The sequence below is a fragment of the Lolium perenne genome, chromosome 4 (genome assembly GCF_019359855.2).
Source record: "Lolium perenne isolate Kyuss_39 chromosome 4, Kyuss_2.0, whole genome shotgun sequence".
NCBI lineage: Eukaryota > Viridiplantae > Streptophyta > Magnoliopsida > Poales > Poaceae > Lolium > Lolium perenne.
In genome coordinates this window covers 142316718-142335638 of record NC_067247.2, presented here as the reverse complement: position 1 = coordinate 142335638, position 18921 = coordinate 142316718, and the positions used below count along the sequence as shown (strand labels likewise).

At 43.5% G+C, this 18921-nt stretch overlaps 1 long non-coding RNA gene across 1 annotated transcript; it reads right to left on the bottom strand.

The window, feature by feature from the left end:
- Window positions 1-10256: 10256 nt before the first annotated feature.
- On the bottom strand, window positions 10257-18533 carry LOC127294080 (uncharacterized). Its single transcript, XR_011742866.1, has 3 exons — window positions 18168-18533; window positions 17074-18077; window positions 10257-15760 (listed from the first exon to the last, which is right to left on the bottom strand). It is a non-coding gene; the product is annotated as an uncharacterized lncRNA (long non-coding RNA).
- Between the last annotated feature and the right edge of the window lie 388 nt (window positions 18534-18921).

Below are 18921 nucleotides of genomic sequence, written 5' to 3'. Positions count from 1 at the left end.
ACGTGACGAAAAATCTTTGCGTGAACCTGCTAAACTTCTTGGGCGTGTATGGGAAGACAAAAGATACACCGGGTGCACGTCAGGACCAGCAAAGTGTCCACGAAGGAAACAACCTGAATTCATAGAAGTATCAAGGTCCTGCCAGCTACGCTCTTACCAAAGAAGAGAAGGAGATCTTTTTTGAAGTCCTGAGTAGAATCAAGGTCCCGTCTGACTTCTCGTCGAATATAAAGGGCATAATAAACATGTCAGAGAAAAAGTTTCAAAACCTAAAGTCTCATGACAGCCACATGATATATTATGACACAATTACTTCCGGTCGCATTGAGGGGGCTTCTGCTGGAAAATGTTCGAGTACCCATTGTGAAGCTATGTGCGTTCCTCAATGCAATTTCTCAGAAGGTGATCAATCCACTAACTCTACAAAATTTACAGAAGGATGTGGTGCAATGTCTAGTCAGCTTCGAGTTGGTGTTCTGATGACCCACAAGTATAGGGGGTGTATCGTAGTACTTTCGATAAATAAGAGTGTCGAACCCAACGAGGAGCAGAAGGTGTTGACAAGCAGTTTCGATGAAGGATTCACTGTAAATGCTCACAGACAAGTATTCAGGGGGTTTTGATATAGCAAATAAATAAATTACAAGTAAGTAAAATGTGAGAGTAATAATTGTAGTGAGTGGCCCAGTCCTTTTTAGCACAAAGGACAAGCCGGTTTGTTTACTTATGATGACCAAACGTTCTTGAGGACACACGGGAATTTAGTCTAGTGTTTTCGCTTCATATAGTTGATTAATCTTCATTGTTTTGATAAGTGTTGTGTGGGTGAACCTATGCTAATGCACCGCCCTTCCTAGGACTAATACATACTTGTGATTATACCCCTTACAAGCATCCGCAAATACAAGAAAGTAATTAAGATAAATCTAACCACAGCCTTAAACTCTGAGATCCTGCTATCCCTCCTGCATCGATATACCAACGGGGTTCAAAGTTCTTGTCACTCCGGCAACCCCACAATTAGCAAACGAATACAAGATGCATTCCCCTAGGCCCATAAAGGTGAAGTATCATGTAGTCGACGTTCACATGACACCACTAGAAGAATAACACCACAACTTAAATATCAAACCATTAAATATTACTCAACATAATTCACTACTAACATTTAGACTTCACCCATGTCCTCAAGAACTAAACGAACTACTCACGAGACATCATATGGAACATGATCAGAGGTGATATGATGATGAATAACAATCTGAACATAAACCTTGGTTCAATGGTTTCACTCAATAGCATCAATAACAAGGAGTAATCAATACCGGGAGAGTTTCCCCTATGAAATAATCAAGATTCAACCCTAGATGTTACAGCGGTGACGAGATGCAGCGGTGGAGATGACGGTGACGGTGGTGGAGATGATGGTGATGATGATCCCAATGAAGCCCAGCTCGATGACGGTGACGATGGCGACGATTTCCCCCTCCGGGAGGGAATTTCCCCGGCGGATTTCAGCCTGCCGGAGAGCTCTTTTCTCTCTGGTGTTTTCCGCCCCGCAGAGGCGGCTGTGACTCTTCGCGATTATTCCCAGCACCTTAGGTTTTCGGGTAGATGAAGTACGCGAAGGAGAGACGGCCGAAGGGGGCTGTGGGCCCCCTCCCCACAAGGCGGCGTGGCCAGGGTGGAGCACGAGCCGGCCTATGGGGGGGCCCATGGCGGCCCTCCTCGGTCCCTCCTTTTGGCTGGCTCCTTCTTCTGGAGAAATAAGACCTTCGGTGTAACTTCTGTCAATTGTTGATCTTCAGAAATATTGCATTCTGACGGTGCTTTTTCCAGCAGAATCCTGACTCCGGTGAGTGATTCTCCAATAATCATGAAACATGCAAAATAGGTGAAATAACATAAGTATCATCTCTAAATATGAAATATATCAATGAATAACCGTAAATTATGATATAAAATAGTGATGCAAAATGGACGTATCAACTCCCCCCAAGCTTAGACTTCGCTTGTCCCCAAGCGAAACTGAACTCAGTAAACAAGACCACATGTTTATGGAGTGAAGAGTCGATAAATAAAATACGGACAAGAAGCATCACATTAATTCACACAAGAAATTCTAGTGAACAACTTCCTCATATAATTCAACTTGAAACAAGTAGAAGGAAATCACAAATAAAGATGCATAATAAATCATAATTGGTGATGGCAAACTTCGTTCTTGGTCAAAGAACAATTAACAGATTGTACTTATCTGTCGAGCAGAGCTCTTATATTAAAGCTTATATGGCAAAACTTGCATACTCAATCATAATAATCTCCTCATAATCATTGATAACCTTCAAAGCTATATTCATTCGGATAAAACTTGTACTAAACAAGGAAGAGTAAAAGGCATGATTAATTAGATCACAATATAAATGGTTTGATCACAACAACTCAATTGCTTGCTTAAGATAGAGGGAAATAGGTTTACTGACTCAACATAAGTAAAAGATAGGCCCTTCGCAGAGGGAAGCAGGGATTAAATCATGTGCTAGAGCTTTTTAAGTTTTGAAATCATATAGAGAGCATAAAGGTAAAGTTTGAGAGGTGTTTGTTGTTGTCAACGAATGGTAGTGGGTACTCTAACCCCCTCGCCAAACAGAGTTTCAAAGAGCGGCTCCCATGAAGGACGTTATCTCTACCAGTAAGGTAGATCATCCCTCTTCTCTTTTGCTTACACATGTACTTTAGTTTATTTAGTGATGGCACTCCTCCCAACCTTTGCTTTCACTAGCCATGGCTAACCGAATCCTCGGGTGCCTTCCAACATTTCACATACCATGGAGGAGTGTCTATTGCAAAATTAAGTTGCTTACTGATGAATCAGGGCAAAACATGTGAAGAGAGTTATTAATGAAAGTTAATTAATTGGGGCTGGGAACCCCGTTGCAAGCTCTTTTTGCAAAATTATTGGATAAGCGGATGTGCCACTAGTCCATTGGTGAAAGTCTGCCTAACAAGATTGAAAGATAAAACACCACATACTTCCTCATGAGCTATAAAAAATTGACACAAATAAGAGGTAATAACTTTTGAATTGTTGAAAGGTAGCACATGAAGTATTTACTTGGAATGGCAGGGAAATACCACATAGTAGGTAGTTATGGTGGACACTGATGGCATAAGTTTGGGTTAAGGTTTGGATGCACGAGAAGCATTCCATCTCAGTACAGGTCTTTGGCTAGCAAGGTTGATTAGCGAGCATAAGAGTTGAAGGAAATAAACAAATACACATGTGATAGGAACAATCATGCATCTTCCTTGTAAGCACAAACAATTTTAACTTCAGAATACTAAGCTAAGAGCTAACAAGAAAGAAAGATAATGAAATAACATATCTACATGTATTTCCTCTTTTCTACTTAAACTCAAAGTGTTGTTGCTATTGACCAATGCTAAGTTTGCCAAAACCAAATAGATTTACTCAATGCTCCCAAAGTGATACCAATACTAACAACAAGATTAATCATATAATAGAGATTGCAAACTAAAATAAGGTGTGCAATATGCAAATGATAAGACTTCTCATTAATATTCCATAACGATAACTCACACCAAGGGATACATAGATGACCAACTAAAAGAGAGATACTTCCACATTGCAACCCATATTATATGATAACTTCCCTACTCATGATATGACACTACTTGATAGTAAAAAGGTAAAAGATAGTGATGATGGGATACCGCGGCACCCCCCCCCCCCCCCCCGCAAGCTTGGAACAAACCGAGGGGGTGCCAATACCAATGATGAATTACTCCTTCGGCGGTGGTGGCGAATTCTTCCCATCATCAGACTTCCAAGGAAGAGGCTCTCCATCAACAAACGACATCTTGGTCTCAGGAATCCTGAAACTAGCATCATAGCTTATGTGTTTAAACCTGTTTTCATACTCACAGTTTTGATTCTAAACATCGTAGAGTTGAGCTTGGAGTTTGTTGGTAGTGTCGTGAAGCGAGAGGATATCATCCCACAACTTTGCAGTCTCCTTCTTGTGTCCATCAATAAGTTCAGACACAATTTTGTGGAAGATGTCCACTTCACGCTCAGCCATCTTCTTGTAGTTGAAGACCTCTTGTTCTAGTTTCTCCATCCTGTCCTCCAAACTTCCTTCTCCTTTAGGACCCCGGACATCTTCAATCTGCAATTCTCCATCTATGAGCAGCAATTCCTTGAGGTGCATCTTCAGCTCGTTCATGTACGGGTTGACGACATCCTCAAAGAAGCTGTCCTTCGGAGTCCCCGACGAAGACATGCTGGCTCTAGATCCGAAGCAGATCCTGGCAGAAAACAGCTCGAAACAAAACACGACGAGAAAACGATATACGGACCTCCAGGGGTCCGGGGGATTATATAGCAAAAAATTTCACGACAGAAAGAAAGTACCAGGCCGAACCAGAGTTGGAGAGGGACACCGAGGGGCCGTCCTCATAGGGCGGCGCGGCTAGGGTAGGGCCCGCGCCGGCCTATGGGGGCACACCCTCGTGCGTCTCCTCCACTCCGTTTCGATCTCGTAATTTTTCATATTTTCCAAAAGTAGCAAAAACATTGTTCGGAAAGTTAAACACGGACTTTTTATTACCAGAACTGTTACCTATTCGAAATCGAACTCTGCAGAACTGTCAATTTGACCTTTGATGAAAGCTTCCGGAGTCACCACTCGAATAACATCAACATCTTCATTATAAGAATCTCCAGAAATATAATGCTTGAGTCTTTGTCCATTTACCACTTGTGTGGAATCACCTTTCAGCGAACCAATTTTGATTGCCCCTGAACGATACACCTCCACAATGACATATGGTCCTTCCCATTTTGAGAGTAATTTCCCTGCAAAAAATCTGAGACGAGACCGATACAATAGGACTTTATCTCCAACATTAAATTCTCTTTTGATAATTCTTCTATCGTGCCATTTATTAACTTTCTCCTTAAAAAGTTTAGAATTTTCATAAGCTTCACTTCTCAATTCATCTAGAGAACTCAATTGTAGCAATCTCTTCTTACCGGCAAGTTTAGGATCTTTGTTTAGTTCTCTTACAGCCCAATAAGCTTTGTGCTCTAGTTCTAAAGGTAAATGGCAAGCTTTCCCATAAACCATTTTATAAGGTGACATCCCCATAGGATTTTTATAAGCAGTTCTATAAGCCCATAGTGCTTCCTTCAATTTACTAGCCCAATTTTTTCTAGATTTATTAACAGTCTTTTGCAAGATAGATTTAATCTCTCTATTTGATAATTCTACTTGCCCACTAGTTTGAGGATGATAAGTGGAAGAAATCCTATGATTAATACCATATTTAGCAAGAGTTTTTCTAAAACCACCATGAATAAAATGAGAACCTCCATCAGTCATAAGATATCTAGGTACTCCAAATCTAGGAAAAATAATATCTAAAAGCATTCTTAAAGAGGTCTCACCATCAACACTTTTTGTGGGTATGGCTTCCACCCATTTAGTAACATAATCAACGGCGACAAGTATATGAGTGTTACCTTCTGAAGAAGGGAAAGGACCCATGAAGTCAAATCCCCAACAATCGAATGGTTCAATAACAAGAGTATAATTCATAGGCATTTCATTGCGTCTGGAGATATTACCAACCCTTTGACATTCATCACAAGATAAAATAAACTTTCTTGCATCTTTAAAGAGAGTTGGCCAATAGAAAACTGACTGTAGGACCTTTTGCGCGGTTCTATCTCCGGCGTGATGTCCTCCATAAACACTACCATGACATTTAATCAATATCTCTTGTTGTTCATATTCGGGAACACATCTTCGCATAATACCATCCACTCCTTCTTTATATAAGTGTGGGTCATCCCAAAAATAATGCATCAAGTCATAAAATAATTTCCTCCTTTGCTGAGCTGAAAAGGTTGGAGGCAAGTACTTGGAAACAATAAAGTTAGCATAATCAGCATACCAGACTATCTCGCGAGCTCACCTTTATTACAGTCAATTGTTCATTTGGAAAACTATCATTAACAGGAACAGGATCGTAAGCAATATTTTCTAATCTAGATAAATTATCAGCAACAGGATTATCAACAACCTTTCCTATCTATAATATGCAAATCAAATTCTTGCAAAAGAAGCACCCATCTAATAAGCCTTGGCTTAGCATCTTTCTTTTCCATAAGGTACCTAATTGCAGCATGATCAGTATGAATCGTAACTTTTGAATCAACAATATAAGGTCTAAACTTGTCGCAAGCAAAAACTACAGCTAATAATTCTTTTTCAGTTGTGGCATAATTTCTTTGAGCAGCATCAAGAGTTTTACTAGCATAATGAATAACATTCAATTTTTTATCTATTCGCTGTCCAAGGACAACACCTACATCAAAATCACTAGCATCACACATAATTTCAAAATGTAAGTTCCAATCGGGAGGTTCAACTACAGGAGAAGTTGTTAAGACTTTCTTTAGAGTTTCAAAAGCTTCCTTACAATCATCATCAAAAACAAAAGGTACATCTTTTTGAAGAAGATTAGTAAGAGGCTTTGAAATCTTAGAGAAATCTTTAATAAATCTCCTATAAAACCCGGCATGACCAAGAACACTACGAATACCTTTAACATCCCTAGGATAGGGCATCTTCTCAATTGCTTCAACTTTAGCTCTATCAACTTCAATACCTCTCTCAGAAATTTTATGTCCCAATACAATTCCTTCATTAACAATAAAGTGGCATTTCTCCCAATTAAGAACAAGGTTAGTTTCTTCACATCTCTGCAAAAATTTATCAAGGTTTTGCAAGCAATTATCGAAAGAATTCCCATAGACAGAAAAATCATCCATGAATACCTCTACAATCTTCTCACAAAAGCCATGAAAAATAGCAGACATGCATCTTTGAAAAGTAGAATGAGCATTACATAAACCAAAAGGCATACGTCTATAAGCATAAGTTCCATAGGGACAAGTGAAAGTGGTTTTCTCTTGATCTTTAGTTTTAACAGCAATTTGTGAAAACCCAGAATAACTATCAAGAAAGCAAAAATGAGTATTTTTAGACAACCTTTGTAACATTTGATCAATAAAAGGTAAAAGGTAATGATCTTTCTTAGTAACTTTATTAACTTTTCGATAATCAATGCACATTCTATACCCTACAACTACTCTTTGAGGGATGAGCTCATCATTATCATTAGGCACAACAGTTATTCCTCCTTTCTTAGGAACACAATGCACAGGACTAACCCATCTACTATCAGCAATAGGATATATAATACCAGCTTCAAGAAGTTTTAATACCTCATTCCTTACCACATCCTTCATTTTAGGAATTAGACGACGCTGATGCTCAACAACAGGCTTTGCATCATCTTCCATATTGATGGCATGTTGGCAAATAGAGGGAGAAATCCCCTTCAAGTCATCAAGAGTGTAGCCAATAGCTCCTCGGTGTTTCTTCAATATTTCCAATAACCTTTCTTCCTCAAATTCTGAAAGCTTAGAACTAATAATAAAAGGATATATTTTCTTATCATCAATATGAGTATGCTTAAGATTATCAGGCAACGGTTTTAAATCAAAAACAAGATCTTCCTTTGGTGGTGGTGTTGTACCTAGATCTTCAACCGGTAAATCATGTTTAAGAATAGGTTGACGAAGGAAAATTTCATCAAGCTCATTCCTTTCTTCCCTAAAGACTTCACTCTCACTATCCTCCAAATGTTGCTGCAAAGGATTATTAGGAGCAAGAGCAATAGATGCACACTGTTCAATTCTAAAATCATTATTAGGCAAATCAACTTTATAAGGATTTTTGGCAAATTTAGAGAAATTAAACTCATAAGATTCACCAGCAAATTTAGTTACAATTTTCTCCTTCTTGCAATCTATAACAGCTCCACAAGTATTTAGAAAAGGTCTACAAAAAATAATAGGACAAGACTTACTAGCAGCAGAACCAAGTACCAAAAAGTCAGCAGGATATTTAATCTTACCACATAGAACTTCCACATCTCGAACAATACCAATAGGAGAGATAGTTTCTCTATTAGCTAGCCGAATAACCACATCAATATCTTCAAGTTCACAAGAACCAATTTCATGCATGATTTCCGTGTAAAGCTCATAAGGAATGGCACTAATACTTGCACCAATGTCGCATAAACCATAATAACAATGATCACCAATTCTAACAGAGAGCATAGGCAGACTGGCTTTCCTAGACTTATTAGGATGTGAAACAACATAAAAGCATCTTCACAGAAAATAATATGACCATCTTCTACATTTTCAGTCACAAGATCTTTAACTATTGCAATAGCAGGTTCAACCTTTATTTGCTCTTCAGGTTCTATAGGTTTCTTTGCACTTTTATTAACCGCACTAGTTATAACAGAATACTCCTTCATTTTAGCAGGAAAAAGAGTTTTTTCAATATAAGCTTCAGGAAGAATATGATCAACAGTTTCAATTTCAACACATTTATCTATAGGTGAATCAGTTTTATCTTTGTAAGGTTCATGATACTTATCAAAATTCTTCCTATGCAATTCAAAATGAGATGCAAAGGCTTTATAAAAATTTGCAACAACTTGAGAGTCAAGACCATAAGTAGCACTCATATTACGAAATTTATCAGTATCCATAAAAGTTTCAATGCATTCATAATCATAATTTATACCTGACTCTCTCTCTTTGTCGTTCTCCCATCCTTCAGTATTCTCCTGAATCCGATCAAGAAGGTCCCATTTAAACTCTTCTTTGTTGCGTGTAAATGATCCAGAACAAGTAGTATCCATCAAGGTTTTATCTTGAAAAGAAAGTCTTGCATATAAATTATCAATGATGATATTACCAGGAAGCTCATGAATGGGGCATTTGAGCATTAAAGACTTCAATCTTCCCCATGCTTGGGCAATACTCTCTCCATCATGAGGCCAGAAATTATATATGCGGTTCGGGTCTTTGTGAATTTCACTTGGAGGATAGAATTTAGAATAAAATAGAGGCACAATATCCTTCCAATCAAGAGAATCCCCATTCTTCAGCAATTTGTACCAATGCGCCGCTTTACCAGACATCGATATAGAGAATAGTTTCTTCCAAACTTCATCCATAGCAATACCTGCACATTCGAATAACCCGCATAATTCATGTAAAAACAGTAAATGATCTCCAAGATGGACAGTTCCATCCCCTTCATAGCGGTTTTCCACAACACGTTCAATGATTTTCATAGGTATTTTGTATGGAACCTCTTTCTCACCTGGCGCCTCATCCACTACCTTTGCAGTAGTAGTAGATTTTCCAAATAGGAATTCGAAAGAGAAGATCTCTCCATAATGAATTATAGCAACATGCAGAAATAAAATCAGCACGTACAGTAAAAGTTTCCCTTACCAATTCCACTTACCAATAGCGTTTCATTCCCCGGCAACGGCGCTAGAAAATAGTCTTGATGACCCACAAGTATAGGGGGTATATTGTAGTACTTTCGATAAATAAGAGTGTCGAACCCAACGAGGAGCATAAGGTGTTGACAAGCAGTTTCGATGAAGGATTCACTGTAAATGCTCACAGACAAGTATTCAGGGGGTTTTGATATAGCAGATAAATAAAGTATAAGTAAGTAAAATGCGAGAGTAATAATTGCAGCGAGTGGCCCAGTCCTTTTTAGCACAAAGGACAAGCCGGTTTGTTTACTTATGATGACCAAACGTTCTTGAGGACACACGGGAATTTAGTCTAGTACTTTCACTTCATATAGTTGATTAATCTTCATTGTTTTGATAAGTGTTGTGTGGGTGAACCTATGCTAATGCACCGCCCTTCCTAGGATTAATACATACTTGTGATTATACCCCTTGCAAGCATCCGCAAATACAAGAAAGTAATTAAGATAAATCTAACCACAGCCTTAAACTCTGAGATCCCGCTATCCCTCCTGCATCGATATACCAACGGGGGTTCATGTTGCTGTCACTCCGGCAACCCCACAATTAGCGAACGAATACAAGATGCATTCCCCTAGGCCCATAAAGGTGAAGTATCATGTAGTCTACGTTCACATGACACCACTAGAAGAATAACACCACAACTTAAATATCAAACCATTAAATAGTACTCAACATAATTCACTACTAACATTTAGACTTCACCCATGTCCTCAAGAACTAAATGAAGTACTCACGAGACATCATATGGAACATGATCAGAGGTGATATGATGATGAATAACAATCTGAACATAAACCTTGGTTCAATGGTTTCACTCAATAGCATCAATAACAAGGAGTAATCAATACCGGGAGAGTTTCCCCTATGAAATAATCAAGATTCAACCCTAGATGTTACAGCGGTGACGAGGTGCAGCGGTGGAGATGACGGTGACGGTGGTGGAGATGATGGTGATGATGATTCCAATGAAGCCTAGCTCGATGACGGTGACGATGGCGACGATTTCCCCCTCCGGGAGGGAATTTCCCCGGTGGATTTCAGCCTGTCGGAGAGCTCTTTTCTCTCTGGTGTTTTCCGCCCCGCAGAGGCGGCTGTGACTCTTCGCGATTATTCCCAGCACCTTAGGTTTTCGGGTAGATGAAGTACGCGAAGGAGAGACAGCCGAAGGGGGCTGTGGGCCCCCTCCCCACAAGGCGGCGCGGCCAGGGTGGAGCCCGCGCTGGCCTATGGGGGGGGGGCCATGGCGGCCCTCCTCGGTCCCTCCTTTTGGCTGGCTCCTTCTTCTGGAGAAATAAGACCTTCGGTGTAACTTACGTCAATTGTTGATCTTCAGAAATATTGCATTCTGACGGTGCTTTTTCCAGCAAAATCCTGACTCCGGTGAGTGATTCTCCAATAATCATGAAACATGCAAAATAGGTGAAATAACATAAGTATCATCTCTAAATATGAAATATATCAATGAATAACAGTAAATTATGATATAAAATAGTGATGCAAAATGGACGTATCATGTTCCCACCATCCTTCTTCAATATTATGACACATCTCCTAGTTCACCTGGTTGAAGAGATTGGCGTTCTCGGTCCTGTATTTCTATACAATATGTTCCCCTTTGAGAGATTCATGGGAGTCTTAAAGAAGTAAGCTCGTAACCGTGCAAGGCCAGAAGGAAGCATCTCCAAGGGCTATGTGTGACGCCCCGGAACCGGTACCCTGAGGATCCCAGCGAACCCGCCGAAATCCGCATGATATCGATTCAGAGACGCCCTCCGACACGACGTGCGCGACAAATCACACACGTGATGCCAGAGGAATTAACACGAGCAGTAACATTACAACAGGATTACAATAGAACCCACAAGAGACATATATTACAACAACGACTCCAACGAGTCAAGATACAAATATACAACACAGATCCAAATCATACAGAAGATCGAATACGTCTGAGTACGGACAAGATATAAATTGGACTAAGAGTCCTGAAGATAACCAGCGGCGTCCATAACCCTGCCCAGGCCAAGACGGAAGGGTAACCTTGCTAACGTCGTCTTCATCGAACATATCTTCATACCTGCCCGGTTATATCCCGTAGAAGCAGCAATAAGTACGGGTTCGTACTTAACAAGACTTCAAGACGTATAAGCATTCGTCAACCAGTCGTCCTTTGTACTTGAGGCACGCAGGGGACTTAGAGGACGCAAGAGGAACGTCATAGGCAATATGGTGGAGTTAAGCGGCAGCGCGCAAGCACTAAAAACCTATAGAGACACTCTACAACATTCGTCTAATCAGAGAAGATGGGAGAGCGCATAAGCTAACAGTTCTATACTCTGCAAACATAACCCAACCGATGTGTTCCCCCCTCGCCAGGAGGTACTTACAAAGGCACCCACACGGTTGTCAAGTTTTAACCATTTATTATTTAAGTTGTTCTATCTTACTATGCAAGTTAATAGTATTGAAACAACAGGTGTAAGTTGTCTATGGTCAAGTCATACAGCTCCAAGTCGTCCATAACCGCGGACACGGCTTATCGATAAGATTGTAACCCTGCATGGGTGCCCAAATGTGCCCACACGCACGATCAACCCACTTACGACAGGTGGATATCACGACACGCACTCTCCTTCACTACAACAATGTCCAGGAAGCCACCTAACTAAGTTAACCCGTTTCAGAGCCCGATCGGAACTCCGATGCGGACTTAGCTGTTTGCGTCTACGGCTTTCGGATGGAAACAGTGCCCGCAGGGTGAATCCATCTTCAGCAATACGTACCGCATCCTACGAGCGTGCAAGAGACAACGGGGTTACAAGGCAACATGGCTTCCCCAAGAGTAACATCATATCATCTGACCACAAAGAAACAAGCTTGCACGCCCGGGAGAAACAAAACAAACATCCAAACTAGTTGTGGCCACTGGACAAGGCTGTAGGTTCCGGCAGTGGTCGAGGGGAGACCCGGTAAGCATACCCACGTGTGGTTAGAGCGCTCAGTCTCGGAACAGATAACAAGAACTCGGGGTCCTAAGATATTTAGGAAACACAAGTGAGCCATCACAAAACGATCAGCTGACCCACCGATGCCTCCGCTAAACAAATATCAACAACTAAAGTAACCATGATTCTTCCCAACATATAACCCGATAAGATAACAACAACGGTAACAAGATAAAACAGCACTAGCATGCACTACGACTCGCAAGGGCAGACTCGATAACCAAACAATAGCCGTAGGAGGTGGTGGTGGCAATATGGGCTGCTTGAGGTAACAAGTGGAAAGGACACGTGACAAGAACGCAACTTAAGGATAGCATGAGGGAGAAAGCAAAATAAAATAGGTGAGCGACTTCTGCAGAGGCAGAAGTATAGGGGAAATGCTTGCCTGTTAAAGGTTGCCGAGGAACATCCGGAGAACTCGTCGTATCTCACCGCACCACTTCGTGATCCTATCCGGGAAGAAGCAAATGCTGGAACACATAACGTATGCAATCTTATTACTACGGAAGAAGAATCGGCATGCTCAAGACGATATGCATGCATGACATGGCAAGGATGATGCGATGCACTTATCCAATTTAATCGGAGTCGGAACCCCGGGCAAACAATTAGGTTGGCGTTGCATTTTCTATCGACAAAGTTAAGTGTTTATTAGCATGGCATAACATGGCAGGGGTGAGCTACTTCAGTATTAAACGGAGCGGGGAAAACCCTAGTTGGAAAACCGAAATACTCCGCATATATGTAAGGTGAACATGCATAACTATCAACGCGCGACATGATGCAAGATGCAAACAGATGAATGGATGGCATAGTAATGTTCCTTGCATTTTTCTGATCAATTTTCATATATAACACTTTTTATTTCGAGTTACCATTTAAAAGTTATTAGCAGATTAGGGTTTTGTCATTTTAAAATAAATAAACAGATTTTATTTAATACGAAAAGGACCTGAGAACAAAATCTATCCAGGGGAAGGACCCCGGGTTAGATTCACAAAGTTCCAGGGGATATGGTGTAAAGAGCAGGAGCTAGGGATGGCGGGTTGAGCACGAAAAACTTGCAGGGGCCTAGATGCAAGATTTGCAGATCTGGATCTGGAGAGGATTTTGCACCGCGCGGGAGTCTAGCCCGTGTCGCTGACGAGGTGGGGCCGAGATGCTGAGCTGGCGCCACGCTGGCGAACCAAGCGCGCGTGCCCGGTAGGTGTTCGATGCCGGTCACGGCGTGGGGAGCTGCGGTGACTGCGGCTCGGCGTCGCACGGGCGGGCGTTGCCGAGGGCCCCCGGATGCGCGCGTGCGGGCGTCGGGGTCGCCTCGTCGGCGCGGACCAAGCGGAGGTGGCGGCGGAAGCGGGGGACCACCGGAAGATGGTCGGCGGCGAGTTGCTGCGGAGGAGAAGGCCGGTACCATGGTGAAGAAGAGGAAACTGGAAGCGAGAAGAAGGAAAAGGAGGTCGAGGAGATGCGGACGTTTACCCAGAAGACGATGGAGAGGTCGATGAACGCGGAGGAGGAGGGTGGCGTCGGAATTTCGACGAATTGCTACCGGAGACGAAGAAGGGGAACGGCGATTCGGCGGCGATTGGAGGCGAGCGAGGTCGATTGCTTGCAGGGGGTGGTAGAGGTCGACGAGGTGCTCCGTTTGGCGGCGGTGGCGCAGCGAGGGGGTGACGGAGATGGCGGCGCCATGAGGAAGTGGACGGCGGCAGGGGGTTTGTGCTCCTTCTCGTTCCTGGCTTGGAGAGGAAGAAGAAAAAGGGGGAGGGAGGAGATAAGGAGGAGCAGGTGGGGTTGGCGTGGTGCGCTGGTGCCAGAGATAAAGAGGAGAGAAGGGAGGACCATGCGGCAAAGGTGGAGGCGCCGTGCTCCTCTCTCTCTGCTTCGGCGTGTGACGCGTGAAGGAAGGCGACAACGAAAAGAGAGAGGGGATACCGTTTCGGCTTGGGCCGAGCTGGGCCAGAAGGAGAGAAGGGGAGGAGAGGGAAGGTGGGCTGCCAGGTTAGAAGGGAGAGAGGAAGAAAACTGGGCCAAGAAGAGAGAGTGGCCCAGGGAGAGGGGTTAGATTTTATTTTTCTATTTCAAAATTGTTTTCCTCTTTGATTTTGAAAACTGATTTTGATAACAACTTTGAAAAACCACACCAAAACAAGTCCAGCTTTAAAATGAAATTACAAAACTGATTTTGGAAGTTAGGGTTTGGTTAAAAGAAATAGAAGAGGAGGTTTTATTAAACCCATATGAGAGAGACAACAAAATAGCTAGGGTTTTTTAAAAATAATTTTATTTTATTAGAAAAAACATGAATGATATGATGCATGATACATGATGATGCATAAAAGAAAAAGAACAAACAAATCTATTATGGGATGCTACCCGGGGCCGTTACAATCGACACCACTGACAAGGAACCTCGCCCCGAGGTTCCACGTCAAGCCAAGGGGGAGTTGGTTAAACTATCGAGTCTTCTTGTACAATGTTGACAATCACTCGACCTCGAGGTGGAACCTTCTTCTGGCGAAGTGTTGATCTTCTCGACACCACTAACAAGAATTGTTGCTCCATGTAGAACGGCGACACCACCAACAAGAAGTCGTTGTGCCGCTGTTGATGATGAACTTCCGTCGAGATCCTCCAAAGAACGAACCTATTAGGTGAGGGGCAAAGATCGTCCAACCCACGTCAGAACCTAAGACTCGGAGAAGCCGATAAGAGAGAAGACTCAAAACTCGCAGAGGTAAGAGGAGAAAGAATAGAGGTAAGGAGGAAAATTAGAACTGATCATATCTATCCAACGAATTTTAGAAAATAGGTTTGACACGCTAACTTAACGTCCGTTGGCAAGGTTATCCTACAGGCTGGACTAGTGGGGTACCGCAACCTGGGCTCTGATACCAACTTGTGACGCCCCGGAATCGGTACCCTGAGGATCCCAGCGAACCCGCCGAAATCCACACGATATCGATTCAGAGACGCCCTCCGACACGACGTGCGCGACAAATCACACACGTGATGCCAGAGGAATTAACACGAGCAGTAACATTACAACAAGATTACAATAGAGCCCACAAGAGACATATATTACAACAACGACTCCAACGAGTCAAGATACAAATATACAACACAGATCCAAATCATACAGAAGATCGAATACGTCCGAGTACGGACAAGATATAAATTGGACTAAGAGTCCTGAAGATAACCAGCGGCGTCCATAACCCTGCCCAGGCCAAGCCGGAAGGGTAACCTTGCTAACGTCGTCTTCATCGAACATATCTTCATACCTGCCCGGTTATATCCCGTAGAAGCAGCAATAAGTACGGGTTCGTACTTATCAAGACATCAAGACGTATAAGCATTTGTCAACCAGTCGTCCTTTGTACTTGAGGCACGCATGGGACTTAGAGGACGCAAGAGGAACGTCATAGGCAATATGGTGGAGTTAAGCGGCAGCGCGCAAGCACTAAAAACCTATAGAGACACTCTACAACATTCGTCTAATCAGAGAAGATGGGAGAGCGCATAAGCTAACAGTTCTATACTCTGCAAACATAACCCAACCGATGTGTTCCCCCCTCGTCAGGAGGTACTTACAAAGGCACCCACACGGTTGTCAAGTTTTAACCATTTATTATTTAAGTTGTTCTATCTTACTATGCAAGTTAATAGTATTGAAACAACAGGTGTAAGTTGTCTATGGTCAAGTCATACAGCTCCAAGTCGTCCATAACCGCGGACACGGCTTATCGATAAGATTGTAACCCTGCAGGGGTGCCCAAATGTGCCCACACGCACAATCAACCCACTTACGACAGGTGGATATCACGACACGCACTCTCCTTCACTACAACAATGTCCAGGAAGCCACCTAACTAAGTTAACCCGTTTTAGAGCCCGATCGAAACTCCGAAGCGGACTTAGCTGTTTGCGTCTACGGCTTTCGGATGGAAACAGTGCCCGCAGGGTGAATCCATCTTCAGCAATACGTACCGCATCCTACGAGCGTGCAAGAGACAACGGGGTTACAAGGCAACATGGCTTCCCCAAGAGTAACATCATATCATCTGACCACAAAGAAACAAGCTTGCACGCCCGGGAGAAACAAAACAAACATCCAAACTAGTTGTGGCCACTGGACAAGGCTGTAGGTTCCGGCAGTGGTCGAGGGGAGACCCGGTAAGCATACCCACGTGTGGTTAGAGCGCTCAGTCTCGGAACAGATAACAAGAACTCGGGGTCCTAAGATATTTAGGAAACACAAGTGAGCCGTCACAAAACGATCAGCTGACCCACCGATGCCTCCGCTAAACAAATATCAACAACTAAAGTAACCATGATTCTTCCCAACATATAACCCGATAAGATAACAACAACGGTAACAAGATAAAACAGCACTAGCATGCACTACGACTCGCAAGGGCAGACTCGATAACCAAACAATAGTCGTAGGAGGTGGTGGTGGCAATATGGGCTGCTTGAGGTAACAAGTGGAAAGGACACGTGACAAGAACGCAACTTAAGGATAGCATGAGGGAGAAAGCAAAATAAAATAGGTGAGCGACTTCTGCAGAGGCAGAAGTATAGGGGAAATGCTTGCCTGTTAAAGGTTGCCGAGGAACATCCGGAGAACTCGTCGTATCTCACCGCACCACTTCGTGATCCTATCCGGGAAGAAGCAAATGCTGGAACACATAACGTATGCAATCTTATTACTACGGGAGACGAATCGGCATGCTCAAGACGATATGCATGCATGACATGGCAAGGATGATGCGATGCACTTATCCAATTTAATCGGAGTCGGAACCCCGGGCAAACAATTAGGTTGGCGTTGCATTTTCTATCGACAAAGTTAAGTGTTTATTAGCATGGCATAACATGGCAGGGGTGAGCTACTTCAGTATTAAACGGAGCGGGGAAAACCCTAGTTGGAAAACCGAAATACTCCGCATATATGTAAGGTGAACATGCATAACTATCAATGCGTGACATGATGCGAGATGCAAACAGATGAATGGATGGCATAGTAATGTTCCTTGCATTTTTCTGATCAATTTTCATATATAACACTTTTTATTTCGAGTTACCATTTAAAAGTTATTAGCAGATTAGGGTTTTGTCATTTTAAAATAAATAAACAGATTTTATTTAATACGAAAAGGACCTGAGAACAAAATCTATCCAGGGGAAGGACCCCGGGTTAGATTCACAAAGTTCCAGGGGATATGGTGTAAAGAGCAGGAGCTAGGGACGGCGGGTTGAGCACGAAAAACTTGCAGGGGCCTAGATGCAAGATTTGCAGATCTGGATCTGGAGAGGATTTCTCACTGCGCGGGAGTCTAGCCCGTGTCGCTGACGAGGTGGGGTCGAGATGCTGAGCTGGCGCCACGCTGGCGAACCAAGCGCGCGTGCCCGGTAGGTGTTCGATGCCGGTCACGGCGTGGGGAGCGGCGGTGACTGCGGCTCGGCGTCGCACGGGCGGGCGTTGCCGAGGGCCCCCGGATGCGCGCGTGCGGGCGTCGGGGTCGCCTCGTCGGCGCGGACCAAGCGGAGGTGGCGGCAGAAGCGGGGGACCACCGGAAGATGGTCGGCGGCGAGTTGCTGCGGAGGAGAAGGCCGGTACCATGGTGAAGAAGAGGAAACTGGAAGCGAGAAGAAGGAAAAGGAGGCCGAGGAGATGCGGACGTTTACCCAGAAGACGATGGAGAGGTCGATGAACGCGGAGGAGGAGGGTGGCGCCGGAATTTCGACGAATTGCTGCCGGAGACGAAGAAGGGGAACGGCGATTCGGCGGCGATTGGAGGCGAGCGAGGTCGATTGCTTGCAGGGGGTAGTAGAGGTCGACGAGGCGCTCCGTTTGGCGGCGGTGGCGCAGCGAGGGGGTGAAGGAGATGGCGGCGCCATGAGGAAGTGGACGGCGGCAGGGGGTTTGTGCTCCTTCTCGTTCCTGGCTTGGAGAGGAAGAAGAAAAAGGGGGAGGGAGGAGATAAGGAGGAGCAGGTGGGGTTGGCGTGGTGCGCTGGTGCCAGAGATAAAGAGGAGAGAAGGGAGGACCATGCGGCAAAGGTGGAGGCGCCGTGCTCCTCTCTCTCTGCTTCGGCGTGTGACGCGTGAAGGAAGGCGACAACGAAAAGAGAGAGGGGATACCGTTTCGGCTTGGGCCGAGCTGGGCCAGAAGGAGAGAAGGGGAGGAGAGGGAAGGTGGGCTGCCAGGTTAGAAGGGAGAGAGGAAGAAAACTAGGCCAAGAAGAGAGAGTGGCCCAGGGAGAGGGGTTAGATTTTATTTTTCTATTTCAAAATTGTTTTCCTCTTTGATTTTGAAAACTGATTTTGATAACAACTTTGAAAAACCACACCAAAACAAGTCCAGCTTTAAAATGAAATTACAAAACTGAATTTGGAAGTTAGGGTTTGGTTAAAAGAAATAGAAGAGGAGGTTTTATTA